The sequence below is a fragment of the Pundamilia nyererei genome, unplaced genomic scaffold, assembly GCF_000239375.1.
Source record: "Pundamilia nyererei isolate P.nyererei 1_Seehausen unplaced genomic scaffold, PunNye1.0 scaffold00124, whole genome shotgun sequence".
NCBI lineage: Eukaryota > Metazoa > Chordata > Actinopteri > Cichliformes > Cichlidae > Pundamilia > Pundamilia nyererei.
The window spans coordinates 528251-540889 of NW_005187525.1; the positions used below are offsets into that span (position 1 = coordinate 528251).

Consider the following 12639-nt stretch of genomic DNA (forward strand, 5'->3'; position numbering starts at 1 on the left):
AAAAAAAAAAAAAAAAAAAAAAAAAAAGAACTGTGAGTTTTGGTTCTTTCCATAGATTTTCAATTGGATTCATGTCAGGTGATTGGCTGGGCCATTCTAGCAGCTTTATTTTCTTTCTCTGAAACCAGTTGACAGTTTCTTTGGCTGTGTGCTTTGGATCATTGCATTGCTGAAAGATCCACCCTTATTTCATCTTCATCATCCTGGTAGATGGCAGTCAATTTTTATCAAGAATGTCTGGGTACATTTTTCCATTCATCCTTCCTTCGATTTTTAGAGGACTGCCAGTGCCATATGCCAATAAACAGCCCTACAGCATAGTTCCACCTTCAAACGTCACGCAGTGGCTTTTGACGTCCAAACAGGATCTGTATTGTGGCATCCAAACAGTTCAATTTTGGTCCGATCTGATCAGACTCTCCCCAGTATTTCACAGACAGTCTAAATGTTGTTCAGCAAACTTTAAATGCACTTGAACATGCTATTTCTTCAGCAATGGAGTCTTAATTATACAAAGAGCTGACAAAAAAGCTGAAACACAGTCAGCCTTTGGTTTTATTCTGAAACGTAATAAATGAATAAAACTAAGACACGACAAGCAGACTTAACTCTCCTCCTGCCTCTCCTTTTCTACCCCCTCCTCCTTTTTCCCAGCCTCTGCTAGTACCAGGCACAACCCTACATAGCTCAGCAGCTCTCAGTGACGCAACACACTGTGAGATTAGGGCACAAGGGTATACTATGAAAGAAGCTCAACACAGCGAGGCTTTCTTTGCATTAATTGACTTGGCAAGCCCAGTCGAGACAGTAAGTATCACAGTGGTGGTTATCAGCTATATCTGTTAAACTAGGCTTTTTGGTCCAGGCTCTGTGCACACTCACATATAAATGAGCATTTCACACGTCGTATGCCTCTTCTTCCACACAAAATTATCCCTAGTGAGTCACGCAGGAGGAGGAAGCAGGATAAACACGCTGGCGTAAAGTTGCTCCTGAGAAAACACCCGGCTTCCCCTGCTCTTGGTTATCATGGCCAACGTTCTGAGGAGCAAACTGAGTGTGCTCCAGGGAAACATTTGATTCTAAAAGGATTTTAGAGATTGTGGCATTTTAGCCTTTATAGAGACATTGCTTAGTGGGGCCAAACAGGATTTCAGACCTTTTTCTGGAGGGATTCAGATTACCCTTTTGTCTAGATCGAAAGGCCGAGGTGACCCAGAAAACTCAAGGAGGCGACGTATGTCTTTATTTTACTGAATGAAACTGTAACTCTGTGACTGTCATGGAACTAATCTGCACAGCAGATGTTGAACTTTTATCAGTATCAGTTTGTCCATTTTACCTGTTCCCACAGCTTTTTATAACAGCAGTGATGTAGTGAATAAACGGCAATCACTTTCACCAGAGGCACCTAACTTCATTCTAGATGATTTTAATCACGTCTCGCTTAAAGACTATTTAACTTCTATCAGTATTCAGTTTTATTTTATTTTATGTATACAGCATCAAATCACAACAACATTTTCTTCAAGCCACTTTACATTGTAAGGTAGACCCTACAATAATACAGACAGAGAAAAACCCAACAATCATATGACCCCCTATGAGCAAGCACTTTGGTGACAGTGGGAAGGAAAAACTCCCTTTTAACAGGAAGAAACCTCCAGCAGAACCAGGCTCAAGGAGGGGCGGGGCCATTTGCAGCGACCAGTTGGGGTGAGAGAAGGAAGACAGGATAAAGACATGCTGTGGAAGAGAGACAGAGGTTAATAACAGATATGATTCAGTGCAGAGAGGTCTGTTAATACATAGTGAGTGAGAAAGGTGACTGGAAAGGAAAAACTCAATGCATCATGGGAATCCCCCGGCAGCCTACGTCTATTGCAGCATAACTAAGGGAGGATTCAGGGTCACCTGGTCCAGCCCTAACTATATGCTTTAGCAAAAAGGAAAGTTTGAAGCCTAATCTTGAAAGTAGAGATAGTGTCTGTCTCCTGAATCCAAACTGGAAGCTGGTTCCACAGAAGAGGGGCCTGAAAACTGAAGGCTCTACCTCCCATTCTACTTTTAAATACTCTAGGAACAACAAGTAGGCCTGCAGAGCAAGAGCGAAGTGCTCTAGTAGGGTGATATGGTACTACAAGGTCATTGTTGGACAAATGTATGTATGGATGTCTCCTGTCCTACCAGACAGTCCTACTAGACAAAACGTTGCCTCACTGTACAAGTTAGTCCCACTACCCGCTACCTCCACTTGGTACTGCAGACCACAACCGTGCCCACTTATAAAGCAGTCTTAAAAAGACAGAAAGCACAGATGAAGGAGATAAAGAACTGGACAGAACAATTTGTGCTCTGCTTGCAAGAGTATTATGACTGCACACACTGGGATAAGGGATTTGCTGGAATGATTTGGACACACTTACTCATGTCATATGTTCTTATACTGCACTTTGTAGAGACATGATTATTCCTTCCAGGCAACTTAAAACTTATCCTAACAATAATAATACTAACAATAATAAATCTGTAAAGTCAAGCATACAGAAAAGAGTCAGTAAGAACAGTAAGGACTTCCTCCCGATGTCTAATGTCAGTGTGCTGCTGCCTACCCTGTGGAGGTCTGTGCTTCCCTCCATGGATATGCCTCCCCAGACCATCACTGACCCACCACCATGTTGAACGACATTAAAAGCAGCATAAATACTCCACATCTTACCCAGAAGCTTTCATGTTTGTCATATGTGCTCATAGTAAACAGGCTCTAATCTGTAAAAAGCATAGGATGCCAGTGGTGGACCTGCCACTTCTGGTATTATATGGCAAATGCCACAAACATCAAGACAAGAAGGCTCCTTACCATACATGGAGGGTTTATCTCCAAATCCAGAACACTAAGCGGAAGGAGGCCGAGGATTACGGTAGTGAGTGTCAGAACCACTATCCAACAACATGAGCACATCAGACAGATGGCCACAACTGATTATGTGATTAATGAATATCTCAAGCAGCAGAAACACGAGAAAGAAGAAAGCAAGAAGACGAACCATCATGGAAAGTTGGACTAAAAGACACCCCAGAGGCACTAATCATGGCAGCACAAGAACAAGCTCTAAGCACCAGACTGATAGAGGCTGGGGTCTACCCAAGGGCGTAGATCTGGTTTTGGCGTTGGTGGGGACGGATGATTCAACCACCGAACCCTGCCGTGTTTCCTTTCTTTTTCCTTTTTGTCTTTGCTTCTTGATAAATAAAGGAGAAATATACTTTCCTACATATGCTATTCTACCTGCTTTTAAACCATTTAAAATCACAATTCAAAGTTTTATATGTGAATTATATAATGTTAAATTACTATTAAACAAATGACTGAGTATTTTAGGCTTTAGTTTACTTCAGCCATATTCCATATAAATCAGGTATCATTCAAAAATAAAAATAGCTTCAAATACAGTCATGACAATAAAAGAATATGACCTTAAGGACTTAACAACATTACTTCAGTTACACCAACATCTCTGATGCATTAGCACTAAGCGAACACTGAATGACCTGGTGGTTTTTGTCCATAAAACTACTCATCTAAGATGACCACAAAGTAAAAGATCTCTCAGCAACATTATGCAACATTTTAGGCACTACTGCCCCGATCAGATCAGTGAGCTGGGATTTTTCATTCTAAACATGAACTACTGTTACAGCAACAGACATGGACTACTGGTTCCCCACACAACAACTCAATGTCCACTATGTGAAGGAGCCAAACACATACCTGCTCCTCTTGTTAACTGAGATAAACTGCTGGCATATTTGTTTTACATCTATACTGTCCAGTCTCTGCTGGTGGACACGGCAACACTTTTTTCATGGTTACATACAATTTTAGACTGATGTGGGCCAAAGCCTAGCACATACTTGCCAACCTTGAGACCTCAGAATTAGAGAGACATTCAAAAGGGCTGTTGGGGGGGTATACATATACTGTACATACCAAAAGTTTTTACAGTGTTTACTTATCGGATAAAATAAGTTAAATGTCACCGTTATTATTGTCCGGCCGGAAACAGGCCAGGGGTGTCCAAATACAGAAGCTGCGTCCACCTGAGGACCCGGCCTTCGCGGTCTAAGTGGGCCGGGTCGTCCGAAAGCCGGGTGGACCGGAAATGAGCGACTGTGAAATTGGACGGTCTAGCCTTCAGAATTACGTCACCTCTGCCATCTGTTCCTTGCTGTCTAAACTATAACCGGATGCTGGCGTAGATTCTCAACCATCTCACACTTCTGTTCAATCAGTTTTCTGTTTAATCAGTTTTCTGTTTGACGTTTATTCAGCTGTGTGAAAACCCCGGAGGAACTCTTCCGAGGGATTAATAAAGTTTTATTTAATCTAATCTAAGATAATAACTTTAATCTCAGCCAAACCGATTTACTCACGAACAAATAAAACACTGAAAAAGGCCAAACAACAACATGTTTAGGTTATTTGAAGTTTACACAGCTACATTCTCGCCTGAAAATATGTTAAAAGTTTATTTTGCGACCCAGAAAGATTAATATGAGTAATATTGAAACTACCGGTAAGTAGCTGCAGCAGTAGCCATTGTTGGAAACTAGAATTAGCTGGGCCAACCTGAGATATGGTTTTTCAATGTTGTTGTCCGGGTGGAAAATCGGGAGAATGGTGGCTCCGGGAGATTTTCGGGAGGGGCACTGAAATTTGGGATTCTCCCGGAAAAATCAGGAGGGTTGACATGTATGGCCTAGCATAGCCTGTAACGTTATTATGACAGACACATTTTATGAGTGAACTTGACTTTAAGTGATTTACAGGTTTCTTTGAAAAATATTTTTTTTATATCCAGGTTCTTCCTTTTTGCTGCCATCCTCCTCTCCTCATTGCAGCGCAGGCTTGCCGCTGCTGAAACTAAACAGAGCTCTCTGAAAGGCTCAGCCAATCACATTGGCCATATTTGTCACATGAGGTAGGACAAATATGGCGTAGAGAACGTAATTTAACTCTTTCTGCACCGCTGGGTGAATGAGACGTTGACAGATCTTTTTTTTTCTTTCTATCGGGTTTGTTTGTCTTTGCTCGAAGAGATCAAATTATTGGTGGGGACATGTCCCTTCCGTCCATGCCAAATCTACGCCCTTGGGTCTACCAAATCAGGCAAGACCCAACCCAGATAAGAAGAGAGTCCAGGACCAATGTGCCGTCAGGTCAGCAGATCTGCATAAATTTCTGGCAATCTGGAGAACGCATTGTTAAACAGCAGACCCTCCAGATAACATGTCTTGTCTTTCTTTTCTTTTTGTTTTCATTCTTACCAGCTGTTCTCACAAAGAAAGTATTGGACAGGATACTTTTCTAAAAGTAGTACTGTAACTATCGTATCAAACACCATTTTAGTGAAATTATACTGGAATGAGATAATTACAGTTACAGGTTATATTCAGAAACGTGAGAAGATTGTTGCGAGTGGAGTTGGGTTATAGCACATTAGCTTATGTGCTCATGCAGGTGGATGGCAATGGAGGAGAAGGAAAAAGGAGGATGAGGCTCCATATCAGGGCTCATCATCGTCTTCTTTCTCTCTCTCTTTTTATTTGAAAAGCATGATTGGTCTGCCTATAGTTAGAGCACTGAGTCTTTGTTACCTTGTCATGCATTTTCCTTTTGTTTATGGCCATTTGACAATACAGAAATGTTTTTATGCTTGAGTAAATTAAAGCCCCATTTTAAAAAATCTGGGTAAAAATGTTTTTTATTACAATCTTCCTTTGATTGGAGGCCAAAACCTGTTGGGATGGGTACCAGATATTTTTTGCATGCAGGAAAAACTCAAAACAGCAAAAAACTTTTTAAAGCGTACTATAAAAGCAGTTAAAATACAGTCAGAATTTTATTATGACTCTTACATGTCTGACAGACTAAGGAATGGAATGATACGATATGATAGATTTCCTCCCTGACCTTCATGTATTTGATTGTTACCAATGCACTGCATAGGCTGGGTTCCAAAAAACTAAAAAGTTGAATCAGACTAAAGTTTTTCTACCAAGCAACATAAGCACTTGGCAGCAGAAGAGCTTTAAGTTGGTCCTGATATTTGCATGTGCATATTTCAGGTGGACGCTGTGGCTTAATGTCAAACTTAGTATTACTGAGAAACTGAGGAACTGACAAGGAGACCTCTGGGCTGTAGAGTGGGGGTTAAACAGAGATCGAAGAGGAAGAGGTTTAAACCCTGTGTGCTGGCAGTCATTGTGGGGAATGTAAGGTCCCTAGCTCACCCAGACCCAGAGAAAGTTCAGAGAGTCCAGCATAATGTGCTTCACTGAAATGTGGCTGAACGATCAGATACCGGACTCTGCTGTTTTGATCCCTGGCTTCTTCACGGTTCGGATGGACAGAGATGCCGACGCCAGCGGCAGAAAAAAGGAGGTGGGGTGGGTGTGTTTGTGAACTGCAGGTGGTGTAACCCGAGACATATCTCTGTTAGAGTGTTTCTGCTACTGCGACGTCAAGCTACTTGCCATCAGACTTTGCTTGTATTATCTGCCCAGGGAGGTTACTTCTCCTTCCCTGCTGAAGGAGAAGTTGGAGGACATGCAGGTGGAGGCTCCACTGGTCTAGTGGATCCGCGACTACCTGACAGGCAGACCACAGTTTGTGAGACTGCAGAGCTCTGTGTCAGAGAGTCTGAACAGCAACATAGGCTGTTCTGTCCCCTTTCCTCTTCACCATCTATACAGCCGACTTCAAGTACATCACAGAAACTTGTCTCCTCCAGAAATTCTCTGATGACACAGCCATAATTGGAAGTGTGGAGATGCGATGGGAAAAGGAGTACAGAGAACTGATTGATCGTTTCGTGAGATGGTGTGAGGTGAATCACCTGCAGCTGAATGTGGCCAAAACAAAGGAGCTGGTGGTGGGCTTTGGCAGAAACAGATCCCGACCCTCCCCTTTGTGCAACAGTCACATCCTACAAGTATCTGGGAGTTCAACTGGATCACAAGTGGTCTGCCAACACGGACGCTGCCTACAAAAAGGGTTCGAGCCGGCTTTACTTTCTACGAAGGCTCAGATCTTTCAATGTATTCAGCAGGCTGCTCGATATGTGTTATCAGTCTGTTGTTGCGAGCACCATCTTCTTTGCTGTGGCGTGCTGGGGTGCACGCATCAAAGCAAAGGACACAAACAGACTGAACAAACTCATCAGGAAGGCAGAATCTGTTGTTGGCATGAAGCTCACCTCGCTGGAGGTGGTGATCGGTGACAGAAAGCTGGCAAGACTGCTGGCAATCATGGACAATGACTCCCACCCCCTTCATAACATGCACAACAATCTGAAGAGCAGTTTCAGCAACAGGTTCCTTCAACCTGGCTGTCTGAGGGAACGTTACAGGAGGTCGAAATCATAAACGGGACCTTCAGGATTTGAAGACTGTGAACTATAAGTGGCCAAAATTACACCTGGGCAATGCATGCAACTGGTTTCTCCATACAGGAGTCTGTCATCGCCAACAAAAGCTTTTGTACAAAGTATTAAATACAGTTCAATAAATATACATTCTCCCTGTGTCTTTACTCATTATTATACATAGTGTAATGTATGGACATCTATGGTTTGACTTCTTTGCAGGTGTGCATTGGATGGCTTTTTACCAGGTATAGGTTTGATTACAATTACTACCATAATGCCGTTAAATTGGGATGCAACGTCATCTAAACAGCTTTGACAGGCAGAGATGGAGAAACTTGCATATCTCTGTTGTGCAAATGCTAAGAGGAAGTCCAGCGTTTACTTTCCCGCAAACAAAAACTGACTAAAGAAATCACTCTGAAGTCAAACATAGATTAAGGTCAGTGCCGTAGACGTCACCCAGTGGAAATTTGTATTTGTTTTAATGATAATAATAATGATGGATTGGATTTATATAGCGCTTTTCAAGGCACCCAAAGCGCTTTACAATGCCACTATTCATTCACTCTCACATTCACACACTGGTGGAGGCAGCTACAGGTGTAGCCACAGCTGCCCTGGGGCCGACTGACAGAAGCGAGGCTGCCATATCGCACCATCGGCCCCTCTGGCCATCACCAGTAGGCGGTAGGGTAAAGTGTCTTGCCCAAGGACACAACGACCAGGACAGAGAGCCCGGGGATCGAACCGGCGATCTTCCGGTTACAGATACGCTTCCCAACCCCCTGAACAACGGTCGCCCTTTTATAGGGCGACTGTTTATAGAGAGAGACTGGAAACCTCCATCATCTCATCTTTGCAGCTCTCCTTTTAGTATATAAGGCTATATCTTTCTTAACAAACAGCCCACGTGTCAGCTGTCAGGAGAACTGAAAAAAATGTAAGAGCAGAACTTAAGATCGTGAAGTGTGCGAGGAAAGGATCAGCTTTATTTGAGATCTGAGTGACAATCATCACATTTCAGTTTGTGATGATTCTGTTCTCTTTGTGATTACAGAAGCTACTGCCAGATTAGACCTCAGCACCACCCAGTGAGAACAGACAAATCATCCCATAGTCTCCCTGTTTGTAGTACCTCCAAAATTAACTGATGAAAAAGGCACAAAGGCCATATTACATGCATACTACTACACCAACAAGCAATATCTCTACTCAAAGGAGACATCTCACAGATGCCAAACGTACAAGTTTTGTCACCCTCAGATCAAAATTCACTGAACCAGCAGCAAAACATGACCAAAACGATGCTTCAAGTTTGAAAAACATTAGTATGAATTCTTTCATACCCGTGCTGTCTTGCTTCCAAAACTTAAATCCACCGCAATTAAAAGGCATTAACTGAATAACTCGATCTCCCACAATGCCTCAGAGCAGTTCCTTGCCAAAAAAACAAAACAAAACAATTTTATACCCGGTTACAGAGATTTGTGTGTGGATAATAAAAAACAATTCAAAAACAAGCATTGTTTGGAGGCATGTCAATAAAGTTAAATAACTTCTGCTATTCAGTATTTAAGAAACAACTCTCACAGATTGTGCCAAATGTGTTGAGTAAAACCTCTGTAACTTCGCTCTGTTTCACTTCAGCAGCATCAGTCTGTGCAGACATAATGTCAGTATATATGTCTACTGCAGCATGTTTTCAAAAAGGCTATATTCTATAAGATACAGAAAGAATTAGGCGAGGAAAAAATTTCTGTGGCTTTATTTTGATATACAGAGTTTTTAAATTGCATGTTGGTCGTGTCATTTTCAATCAGGAGCCTCAGAAAGGCTCTTGGGTTTTAGAGGTTAAACTCATGTTCACATGTTGTTAGCTGTGGAGTAGAATTTGAATGAGGGAGCTAAAAATGGGTAATCCCATAATTAGCTCTAAGGCAATTCCAAAAAGGAAAAACAAGTTGTGGACTCACTATGGGTTAATGTTTGAAATATAGCCCTTCTGTTATCATGCAACACTAATTCAGGAGACAGACACTATCTCTACTTTTAAGATTAGGCTTAAAACTTTCCTTTTTGCTAAAGCATATAGTTAGGGCTGGACCAGGTGACCCTGAATCCTCCCTTAGTTATGCTGCAATAGACATAGGCTGCCGGGGGATTCCCATGATGCATTGAGTTTTTCCTTTCTAGTCACCTTTCTCACTCACTATGTATTAACAGACCTCTCTGCATTGAATCATATCTGTTATTAACCTCTGTCTCTCTTCCACAGCATGTCTTTATCCTGTCTTCCTTCTCTCACCCCAACCAATCACAGCAGATGGCCCCGCCCCTCCCTGAGCCTGGTTCTGCCGGAGGTTTCTTCCTGTTAAAAGGGAGTTTTTCCTTCCCACTGTTGCCAAAGTGCTGCTCATAGGGGGTCATATGATTGTTGGGTTTTTCTCTGTATCTATGAAGCGCCTTGAGGCGACTTATGTTGTGATTTGGCGCTATATAAATAAAATTGAATTGAGTTGAATTGAATTGAATTGAATTGAACACCGAAGAGGTGTAGTACTGAGTTAAACTGTGAGCCCCCCAAGTCTTCTCATCAAATCTTTCTAGAATGGAGCCAAACTGTTGCAGAGCTCGAAGAGATGAAAACATTCTTATCTAACAGTCATTTAGACTTTTAACCTCCAGCTGTATGCAGCGCAGTCCAATTTATCCAACAAGACAGGCTTTTCTGTTCGTGGTATATGGAAAGTCACCAAAGTGAATCGTGGAGCTGGCCCTGGAGCTGAACCGATCTATTGTCTCACATTGTGAGAAAGAGATGAAGGTCCTCTGATGAGCAGGCAGCTAAAATATTGGCCAGGCATTGATGCCACCGTGGAAAAAACAAACTGACCCACATTTTCATCTATAACAGAAACATGTCCTCAAACAGACGGCCCACTCTGCTTTCAGTGAGAGTTAGAGTACACTGTGAACATTAATTTATTATTTATTAATTTGTCGGTGTTTGCTGAAGTGTGTAGCATGATTGCAAAACATCCTAAACATCATAATATAGTAAAGATGGAGAACTTGGAGAATTAAAGTGAAAGTGCACTGAAGCTTCTGGCTACACGTTTCAGTGGTCAGTGTTTATCTGTTTTGTTTGTCCTTTAGTTTAACTCCTGCTGAGAAGATCACAACATACAAGCACCTTCTTTGTAGTGAAGTGAAACAGTGTGAAAATCACACTGAACTCTGCAAACACTGTCTATACTTGTGCTGCTTTTCTGATCTCTGATTTCTTCATGCTTGTTCCCTTTTGCAGTGAACATGCTATTGTTTCCTTTCCTGCCCAAGCCCATTTTCAACTCATCCACCATTAGACTGGACAGGACTGGACACAAGAATGTCTAAATACCCCAAATCAAGTACAGCATAATGTGAAAAGATGCAGTATTGGTGGCTTGTTCACTGTAAACTTAATTATCCACAAATGGATATGATGATGTCACACATTTCTTTTGTTTAGTTAAAAAAAAATTAATTATTTTTACCAATTTGCTTAAATACACTTCTCAGTAATTACCTTGCAAAACTACTTCTATTTACCTACGATATTAATGGATCAAGCATAAAAGCTGGTGTAAAAGCGTATTTATTCTTTAATTTAAAGTAGATTTATTATAAATGCAGTATCCTGTTAAGTACACTGTATGCATACTATAAAGGCAAGTTTCTTCCTCAGTTTAAACCATTAAATAGTAAGTCGTGCATTAGCGAATATTGGGAATAAATACCTGGCCATGAAAAGATCCCAGATATTGACTGTACCTGATAAATAAAACTGCACTTCAACAGAGTCCAATGAGTTCATCAAGCCTGCCTTCTGTTTCTCTTTGGACCACATTTGCTCAGGCTTTAAACACATCACTGGATTTCTGAATGACAAACTTTGCAGCAAGAAAACTTCTGACGTTTATTTTTCGTATTTTATTTTACTTCATTTTTGTGGGGTTTACTACAAGAGACTCTAAGAGATGAGTTTCTAAGCAGTGTAAAAGGAGACTAAACTTTAGCTGTAGAGCAAAGAATGGTCCGAAACACAAATCCTCTCCAGAGGCGCCATATCACCAACCCCTTCACCTCACAGCATCCACAAAGCAGCTGATATGTGGCCGATTTTGCGAACTTCCACTCGTGATCAGCTGAACTCAATCACCATAGCTGCTACAGACGCGCACAGGTAAGGAGAACACGGCTTTAGAGAAGCTGTTTCTCTAAACACAGTCGGAGCAGCGGTTACTCACGTGTTTCGGTGTAAATTGTGAAGAAGAAAAGGTTGAGCGCGACTTCTGTTAGGATCCTGTGCCCTCTGAAAGACCCGCTGCTGGGACTGAAGCAGCGTGCCTCGGCAGCAACAACTGTCAGATACTGTCCCCATCATCCCCCAGGAGGAGGAGCTACGCCGCGCTGTAGCTTGTCGTGTTGGAGCGCAGGACTCCTCTGTCACAGTAAATGCTTCCATTCTTCTGTAGAAACGGCTTGTTGAACCCAAAACCTTCATGCTGTTACACTTATAATCCCATTTTAACACATTGCTGCCCGCTGAATTCTGCTCGAAACGTAACCGTGTGGAACAGACCTCAGCACGGTGACTGTCTTATTTAGTCACCAGCAGTGTTGGTCAAGTTACTTGAAAAAAGTAATCAGTAACTAATTACTGATTACTTCCCCCAAAAAGTAATCCCGTTACTTTACTGATTACTTATTTTCAAAAGTAATTAATTACTTAGTTACTTAGTTACTTTTTAAAAACACGATTTACAACCTGAACAGGTGATAAAGCGATAGATCTTTCAGCCCAATTCTACTTTTTCTGCATAATCCATCATACAAAATGTAATCAAATGGAAAAGTCTCTTTTTAAAACTTGTTTTATTAGTTTTAATCTTTTAACTTTATGCATCAAGCAAAAATGTAATTATCTGCAACATTCTCTGACTGGAAGAAATTAGTTTAACATTTAAACCTATTTTCTGCACATTCCAGCTCATAAAATAAAATATTTTGTGTGTTTACACTCAGTCTTTCAAATAGATGCAAGTAAAACACAGCAGAAAATAAATAAAGTCAAAGACTCAGCGGTCCTGTTGCTCTATTTTCACCTGTAAAGCAGGAGTGGGGGTAGGCGGAGGTTTACCCTGGTGCAGGTGTGCCGCGGTCAGTT

The 12639-nt window shown here is 41.6% G+C and overlaps 1 protein-coding gene across 2 annotated transcripts in view; it reads right to left on the reverse strand.

Moving 5' to 3' along the window:
* The window catches only part of LOC102200870 (CD82 antigen-like), a 51517-nt gene extending 39642 nt beyond the window's left edge, over positions 1–11875 (reverse strand). For both annotated transcript variants that reach the window (XM_005742844.1, XM_005742845.1), the window contains exon 1: positions 11720–11875. The gene's annotated coding sequence lies outside the window, so the exon portion shown is untranslated. The remainder of the gene's footprint in view (positions 1–11719) is intronic.
* Positions 11876–12639: the final 764 nt, after the last annotated feature.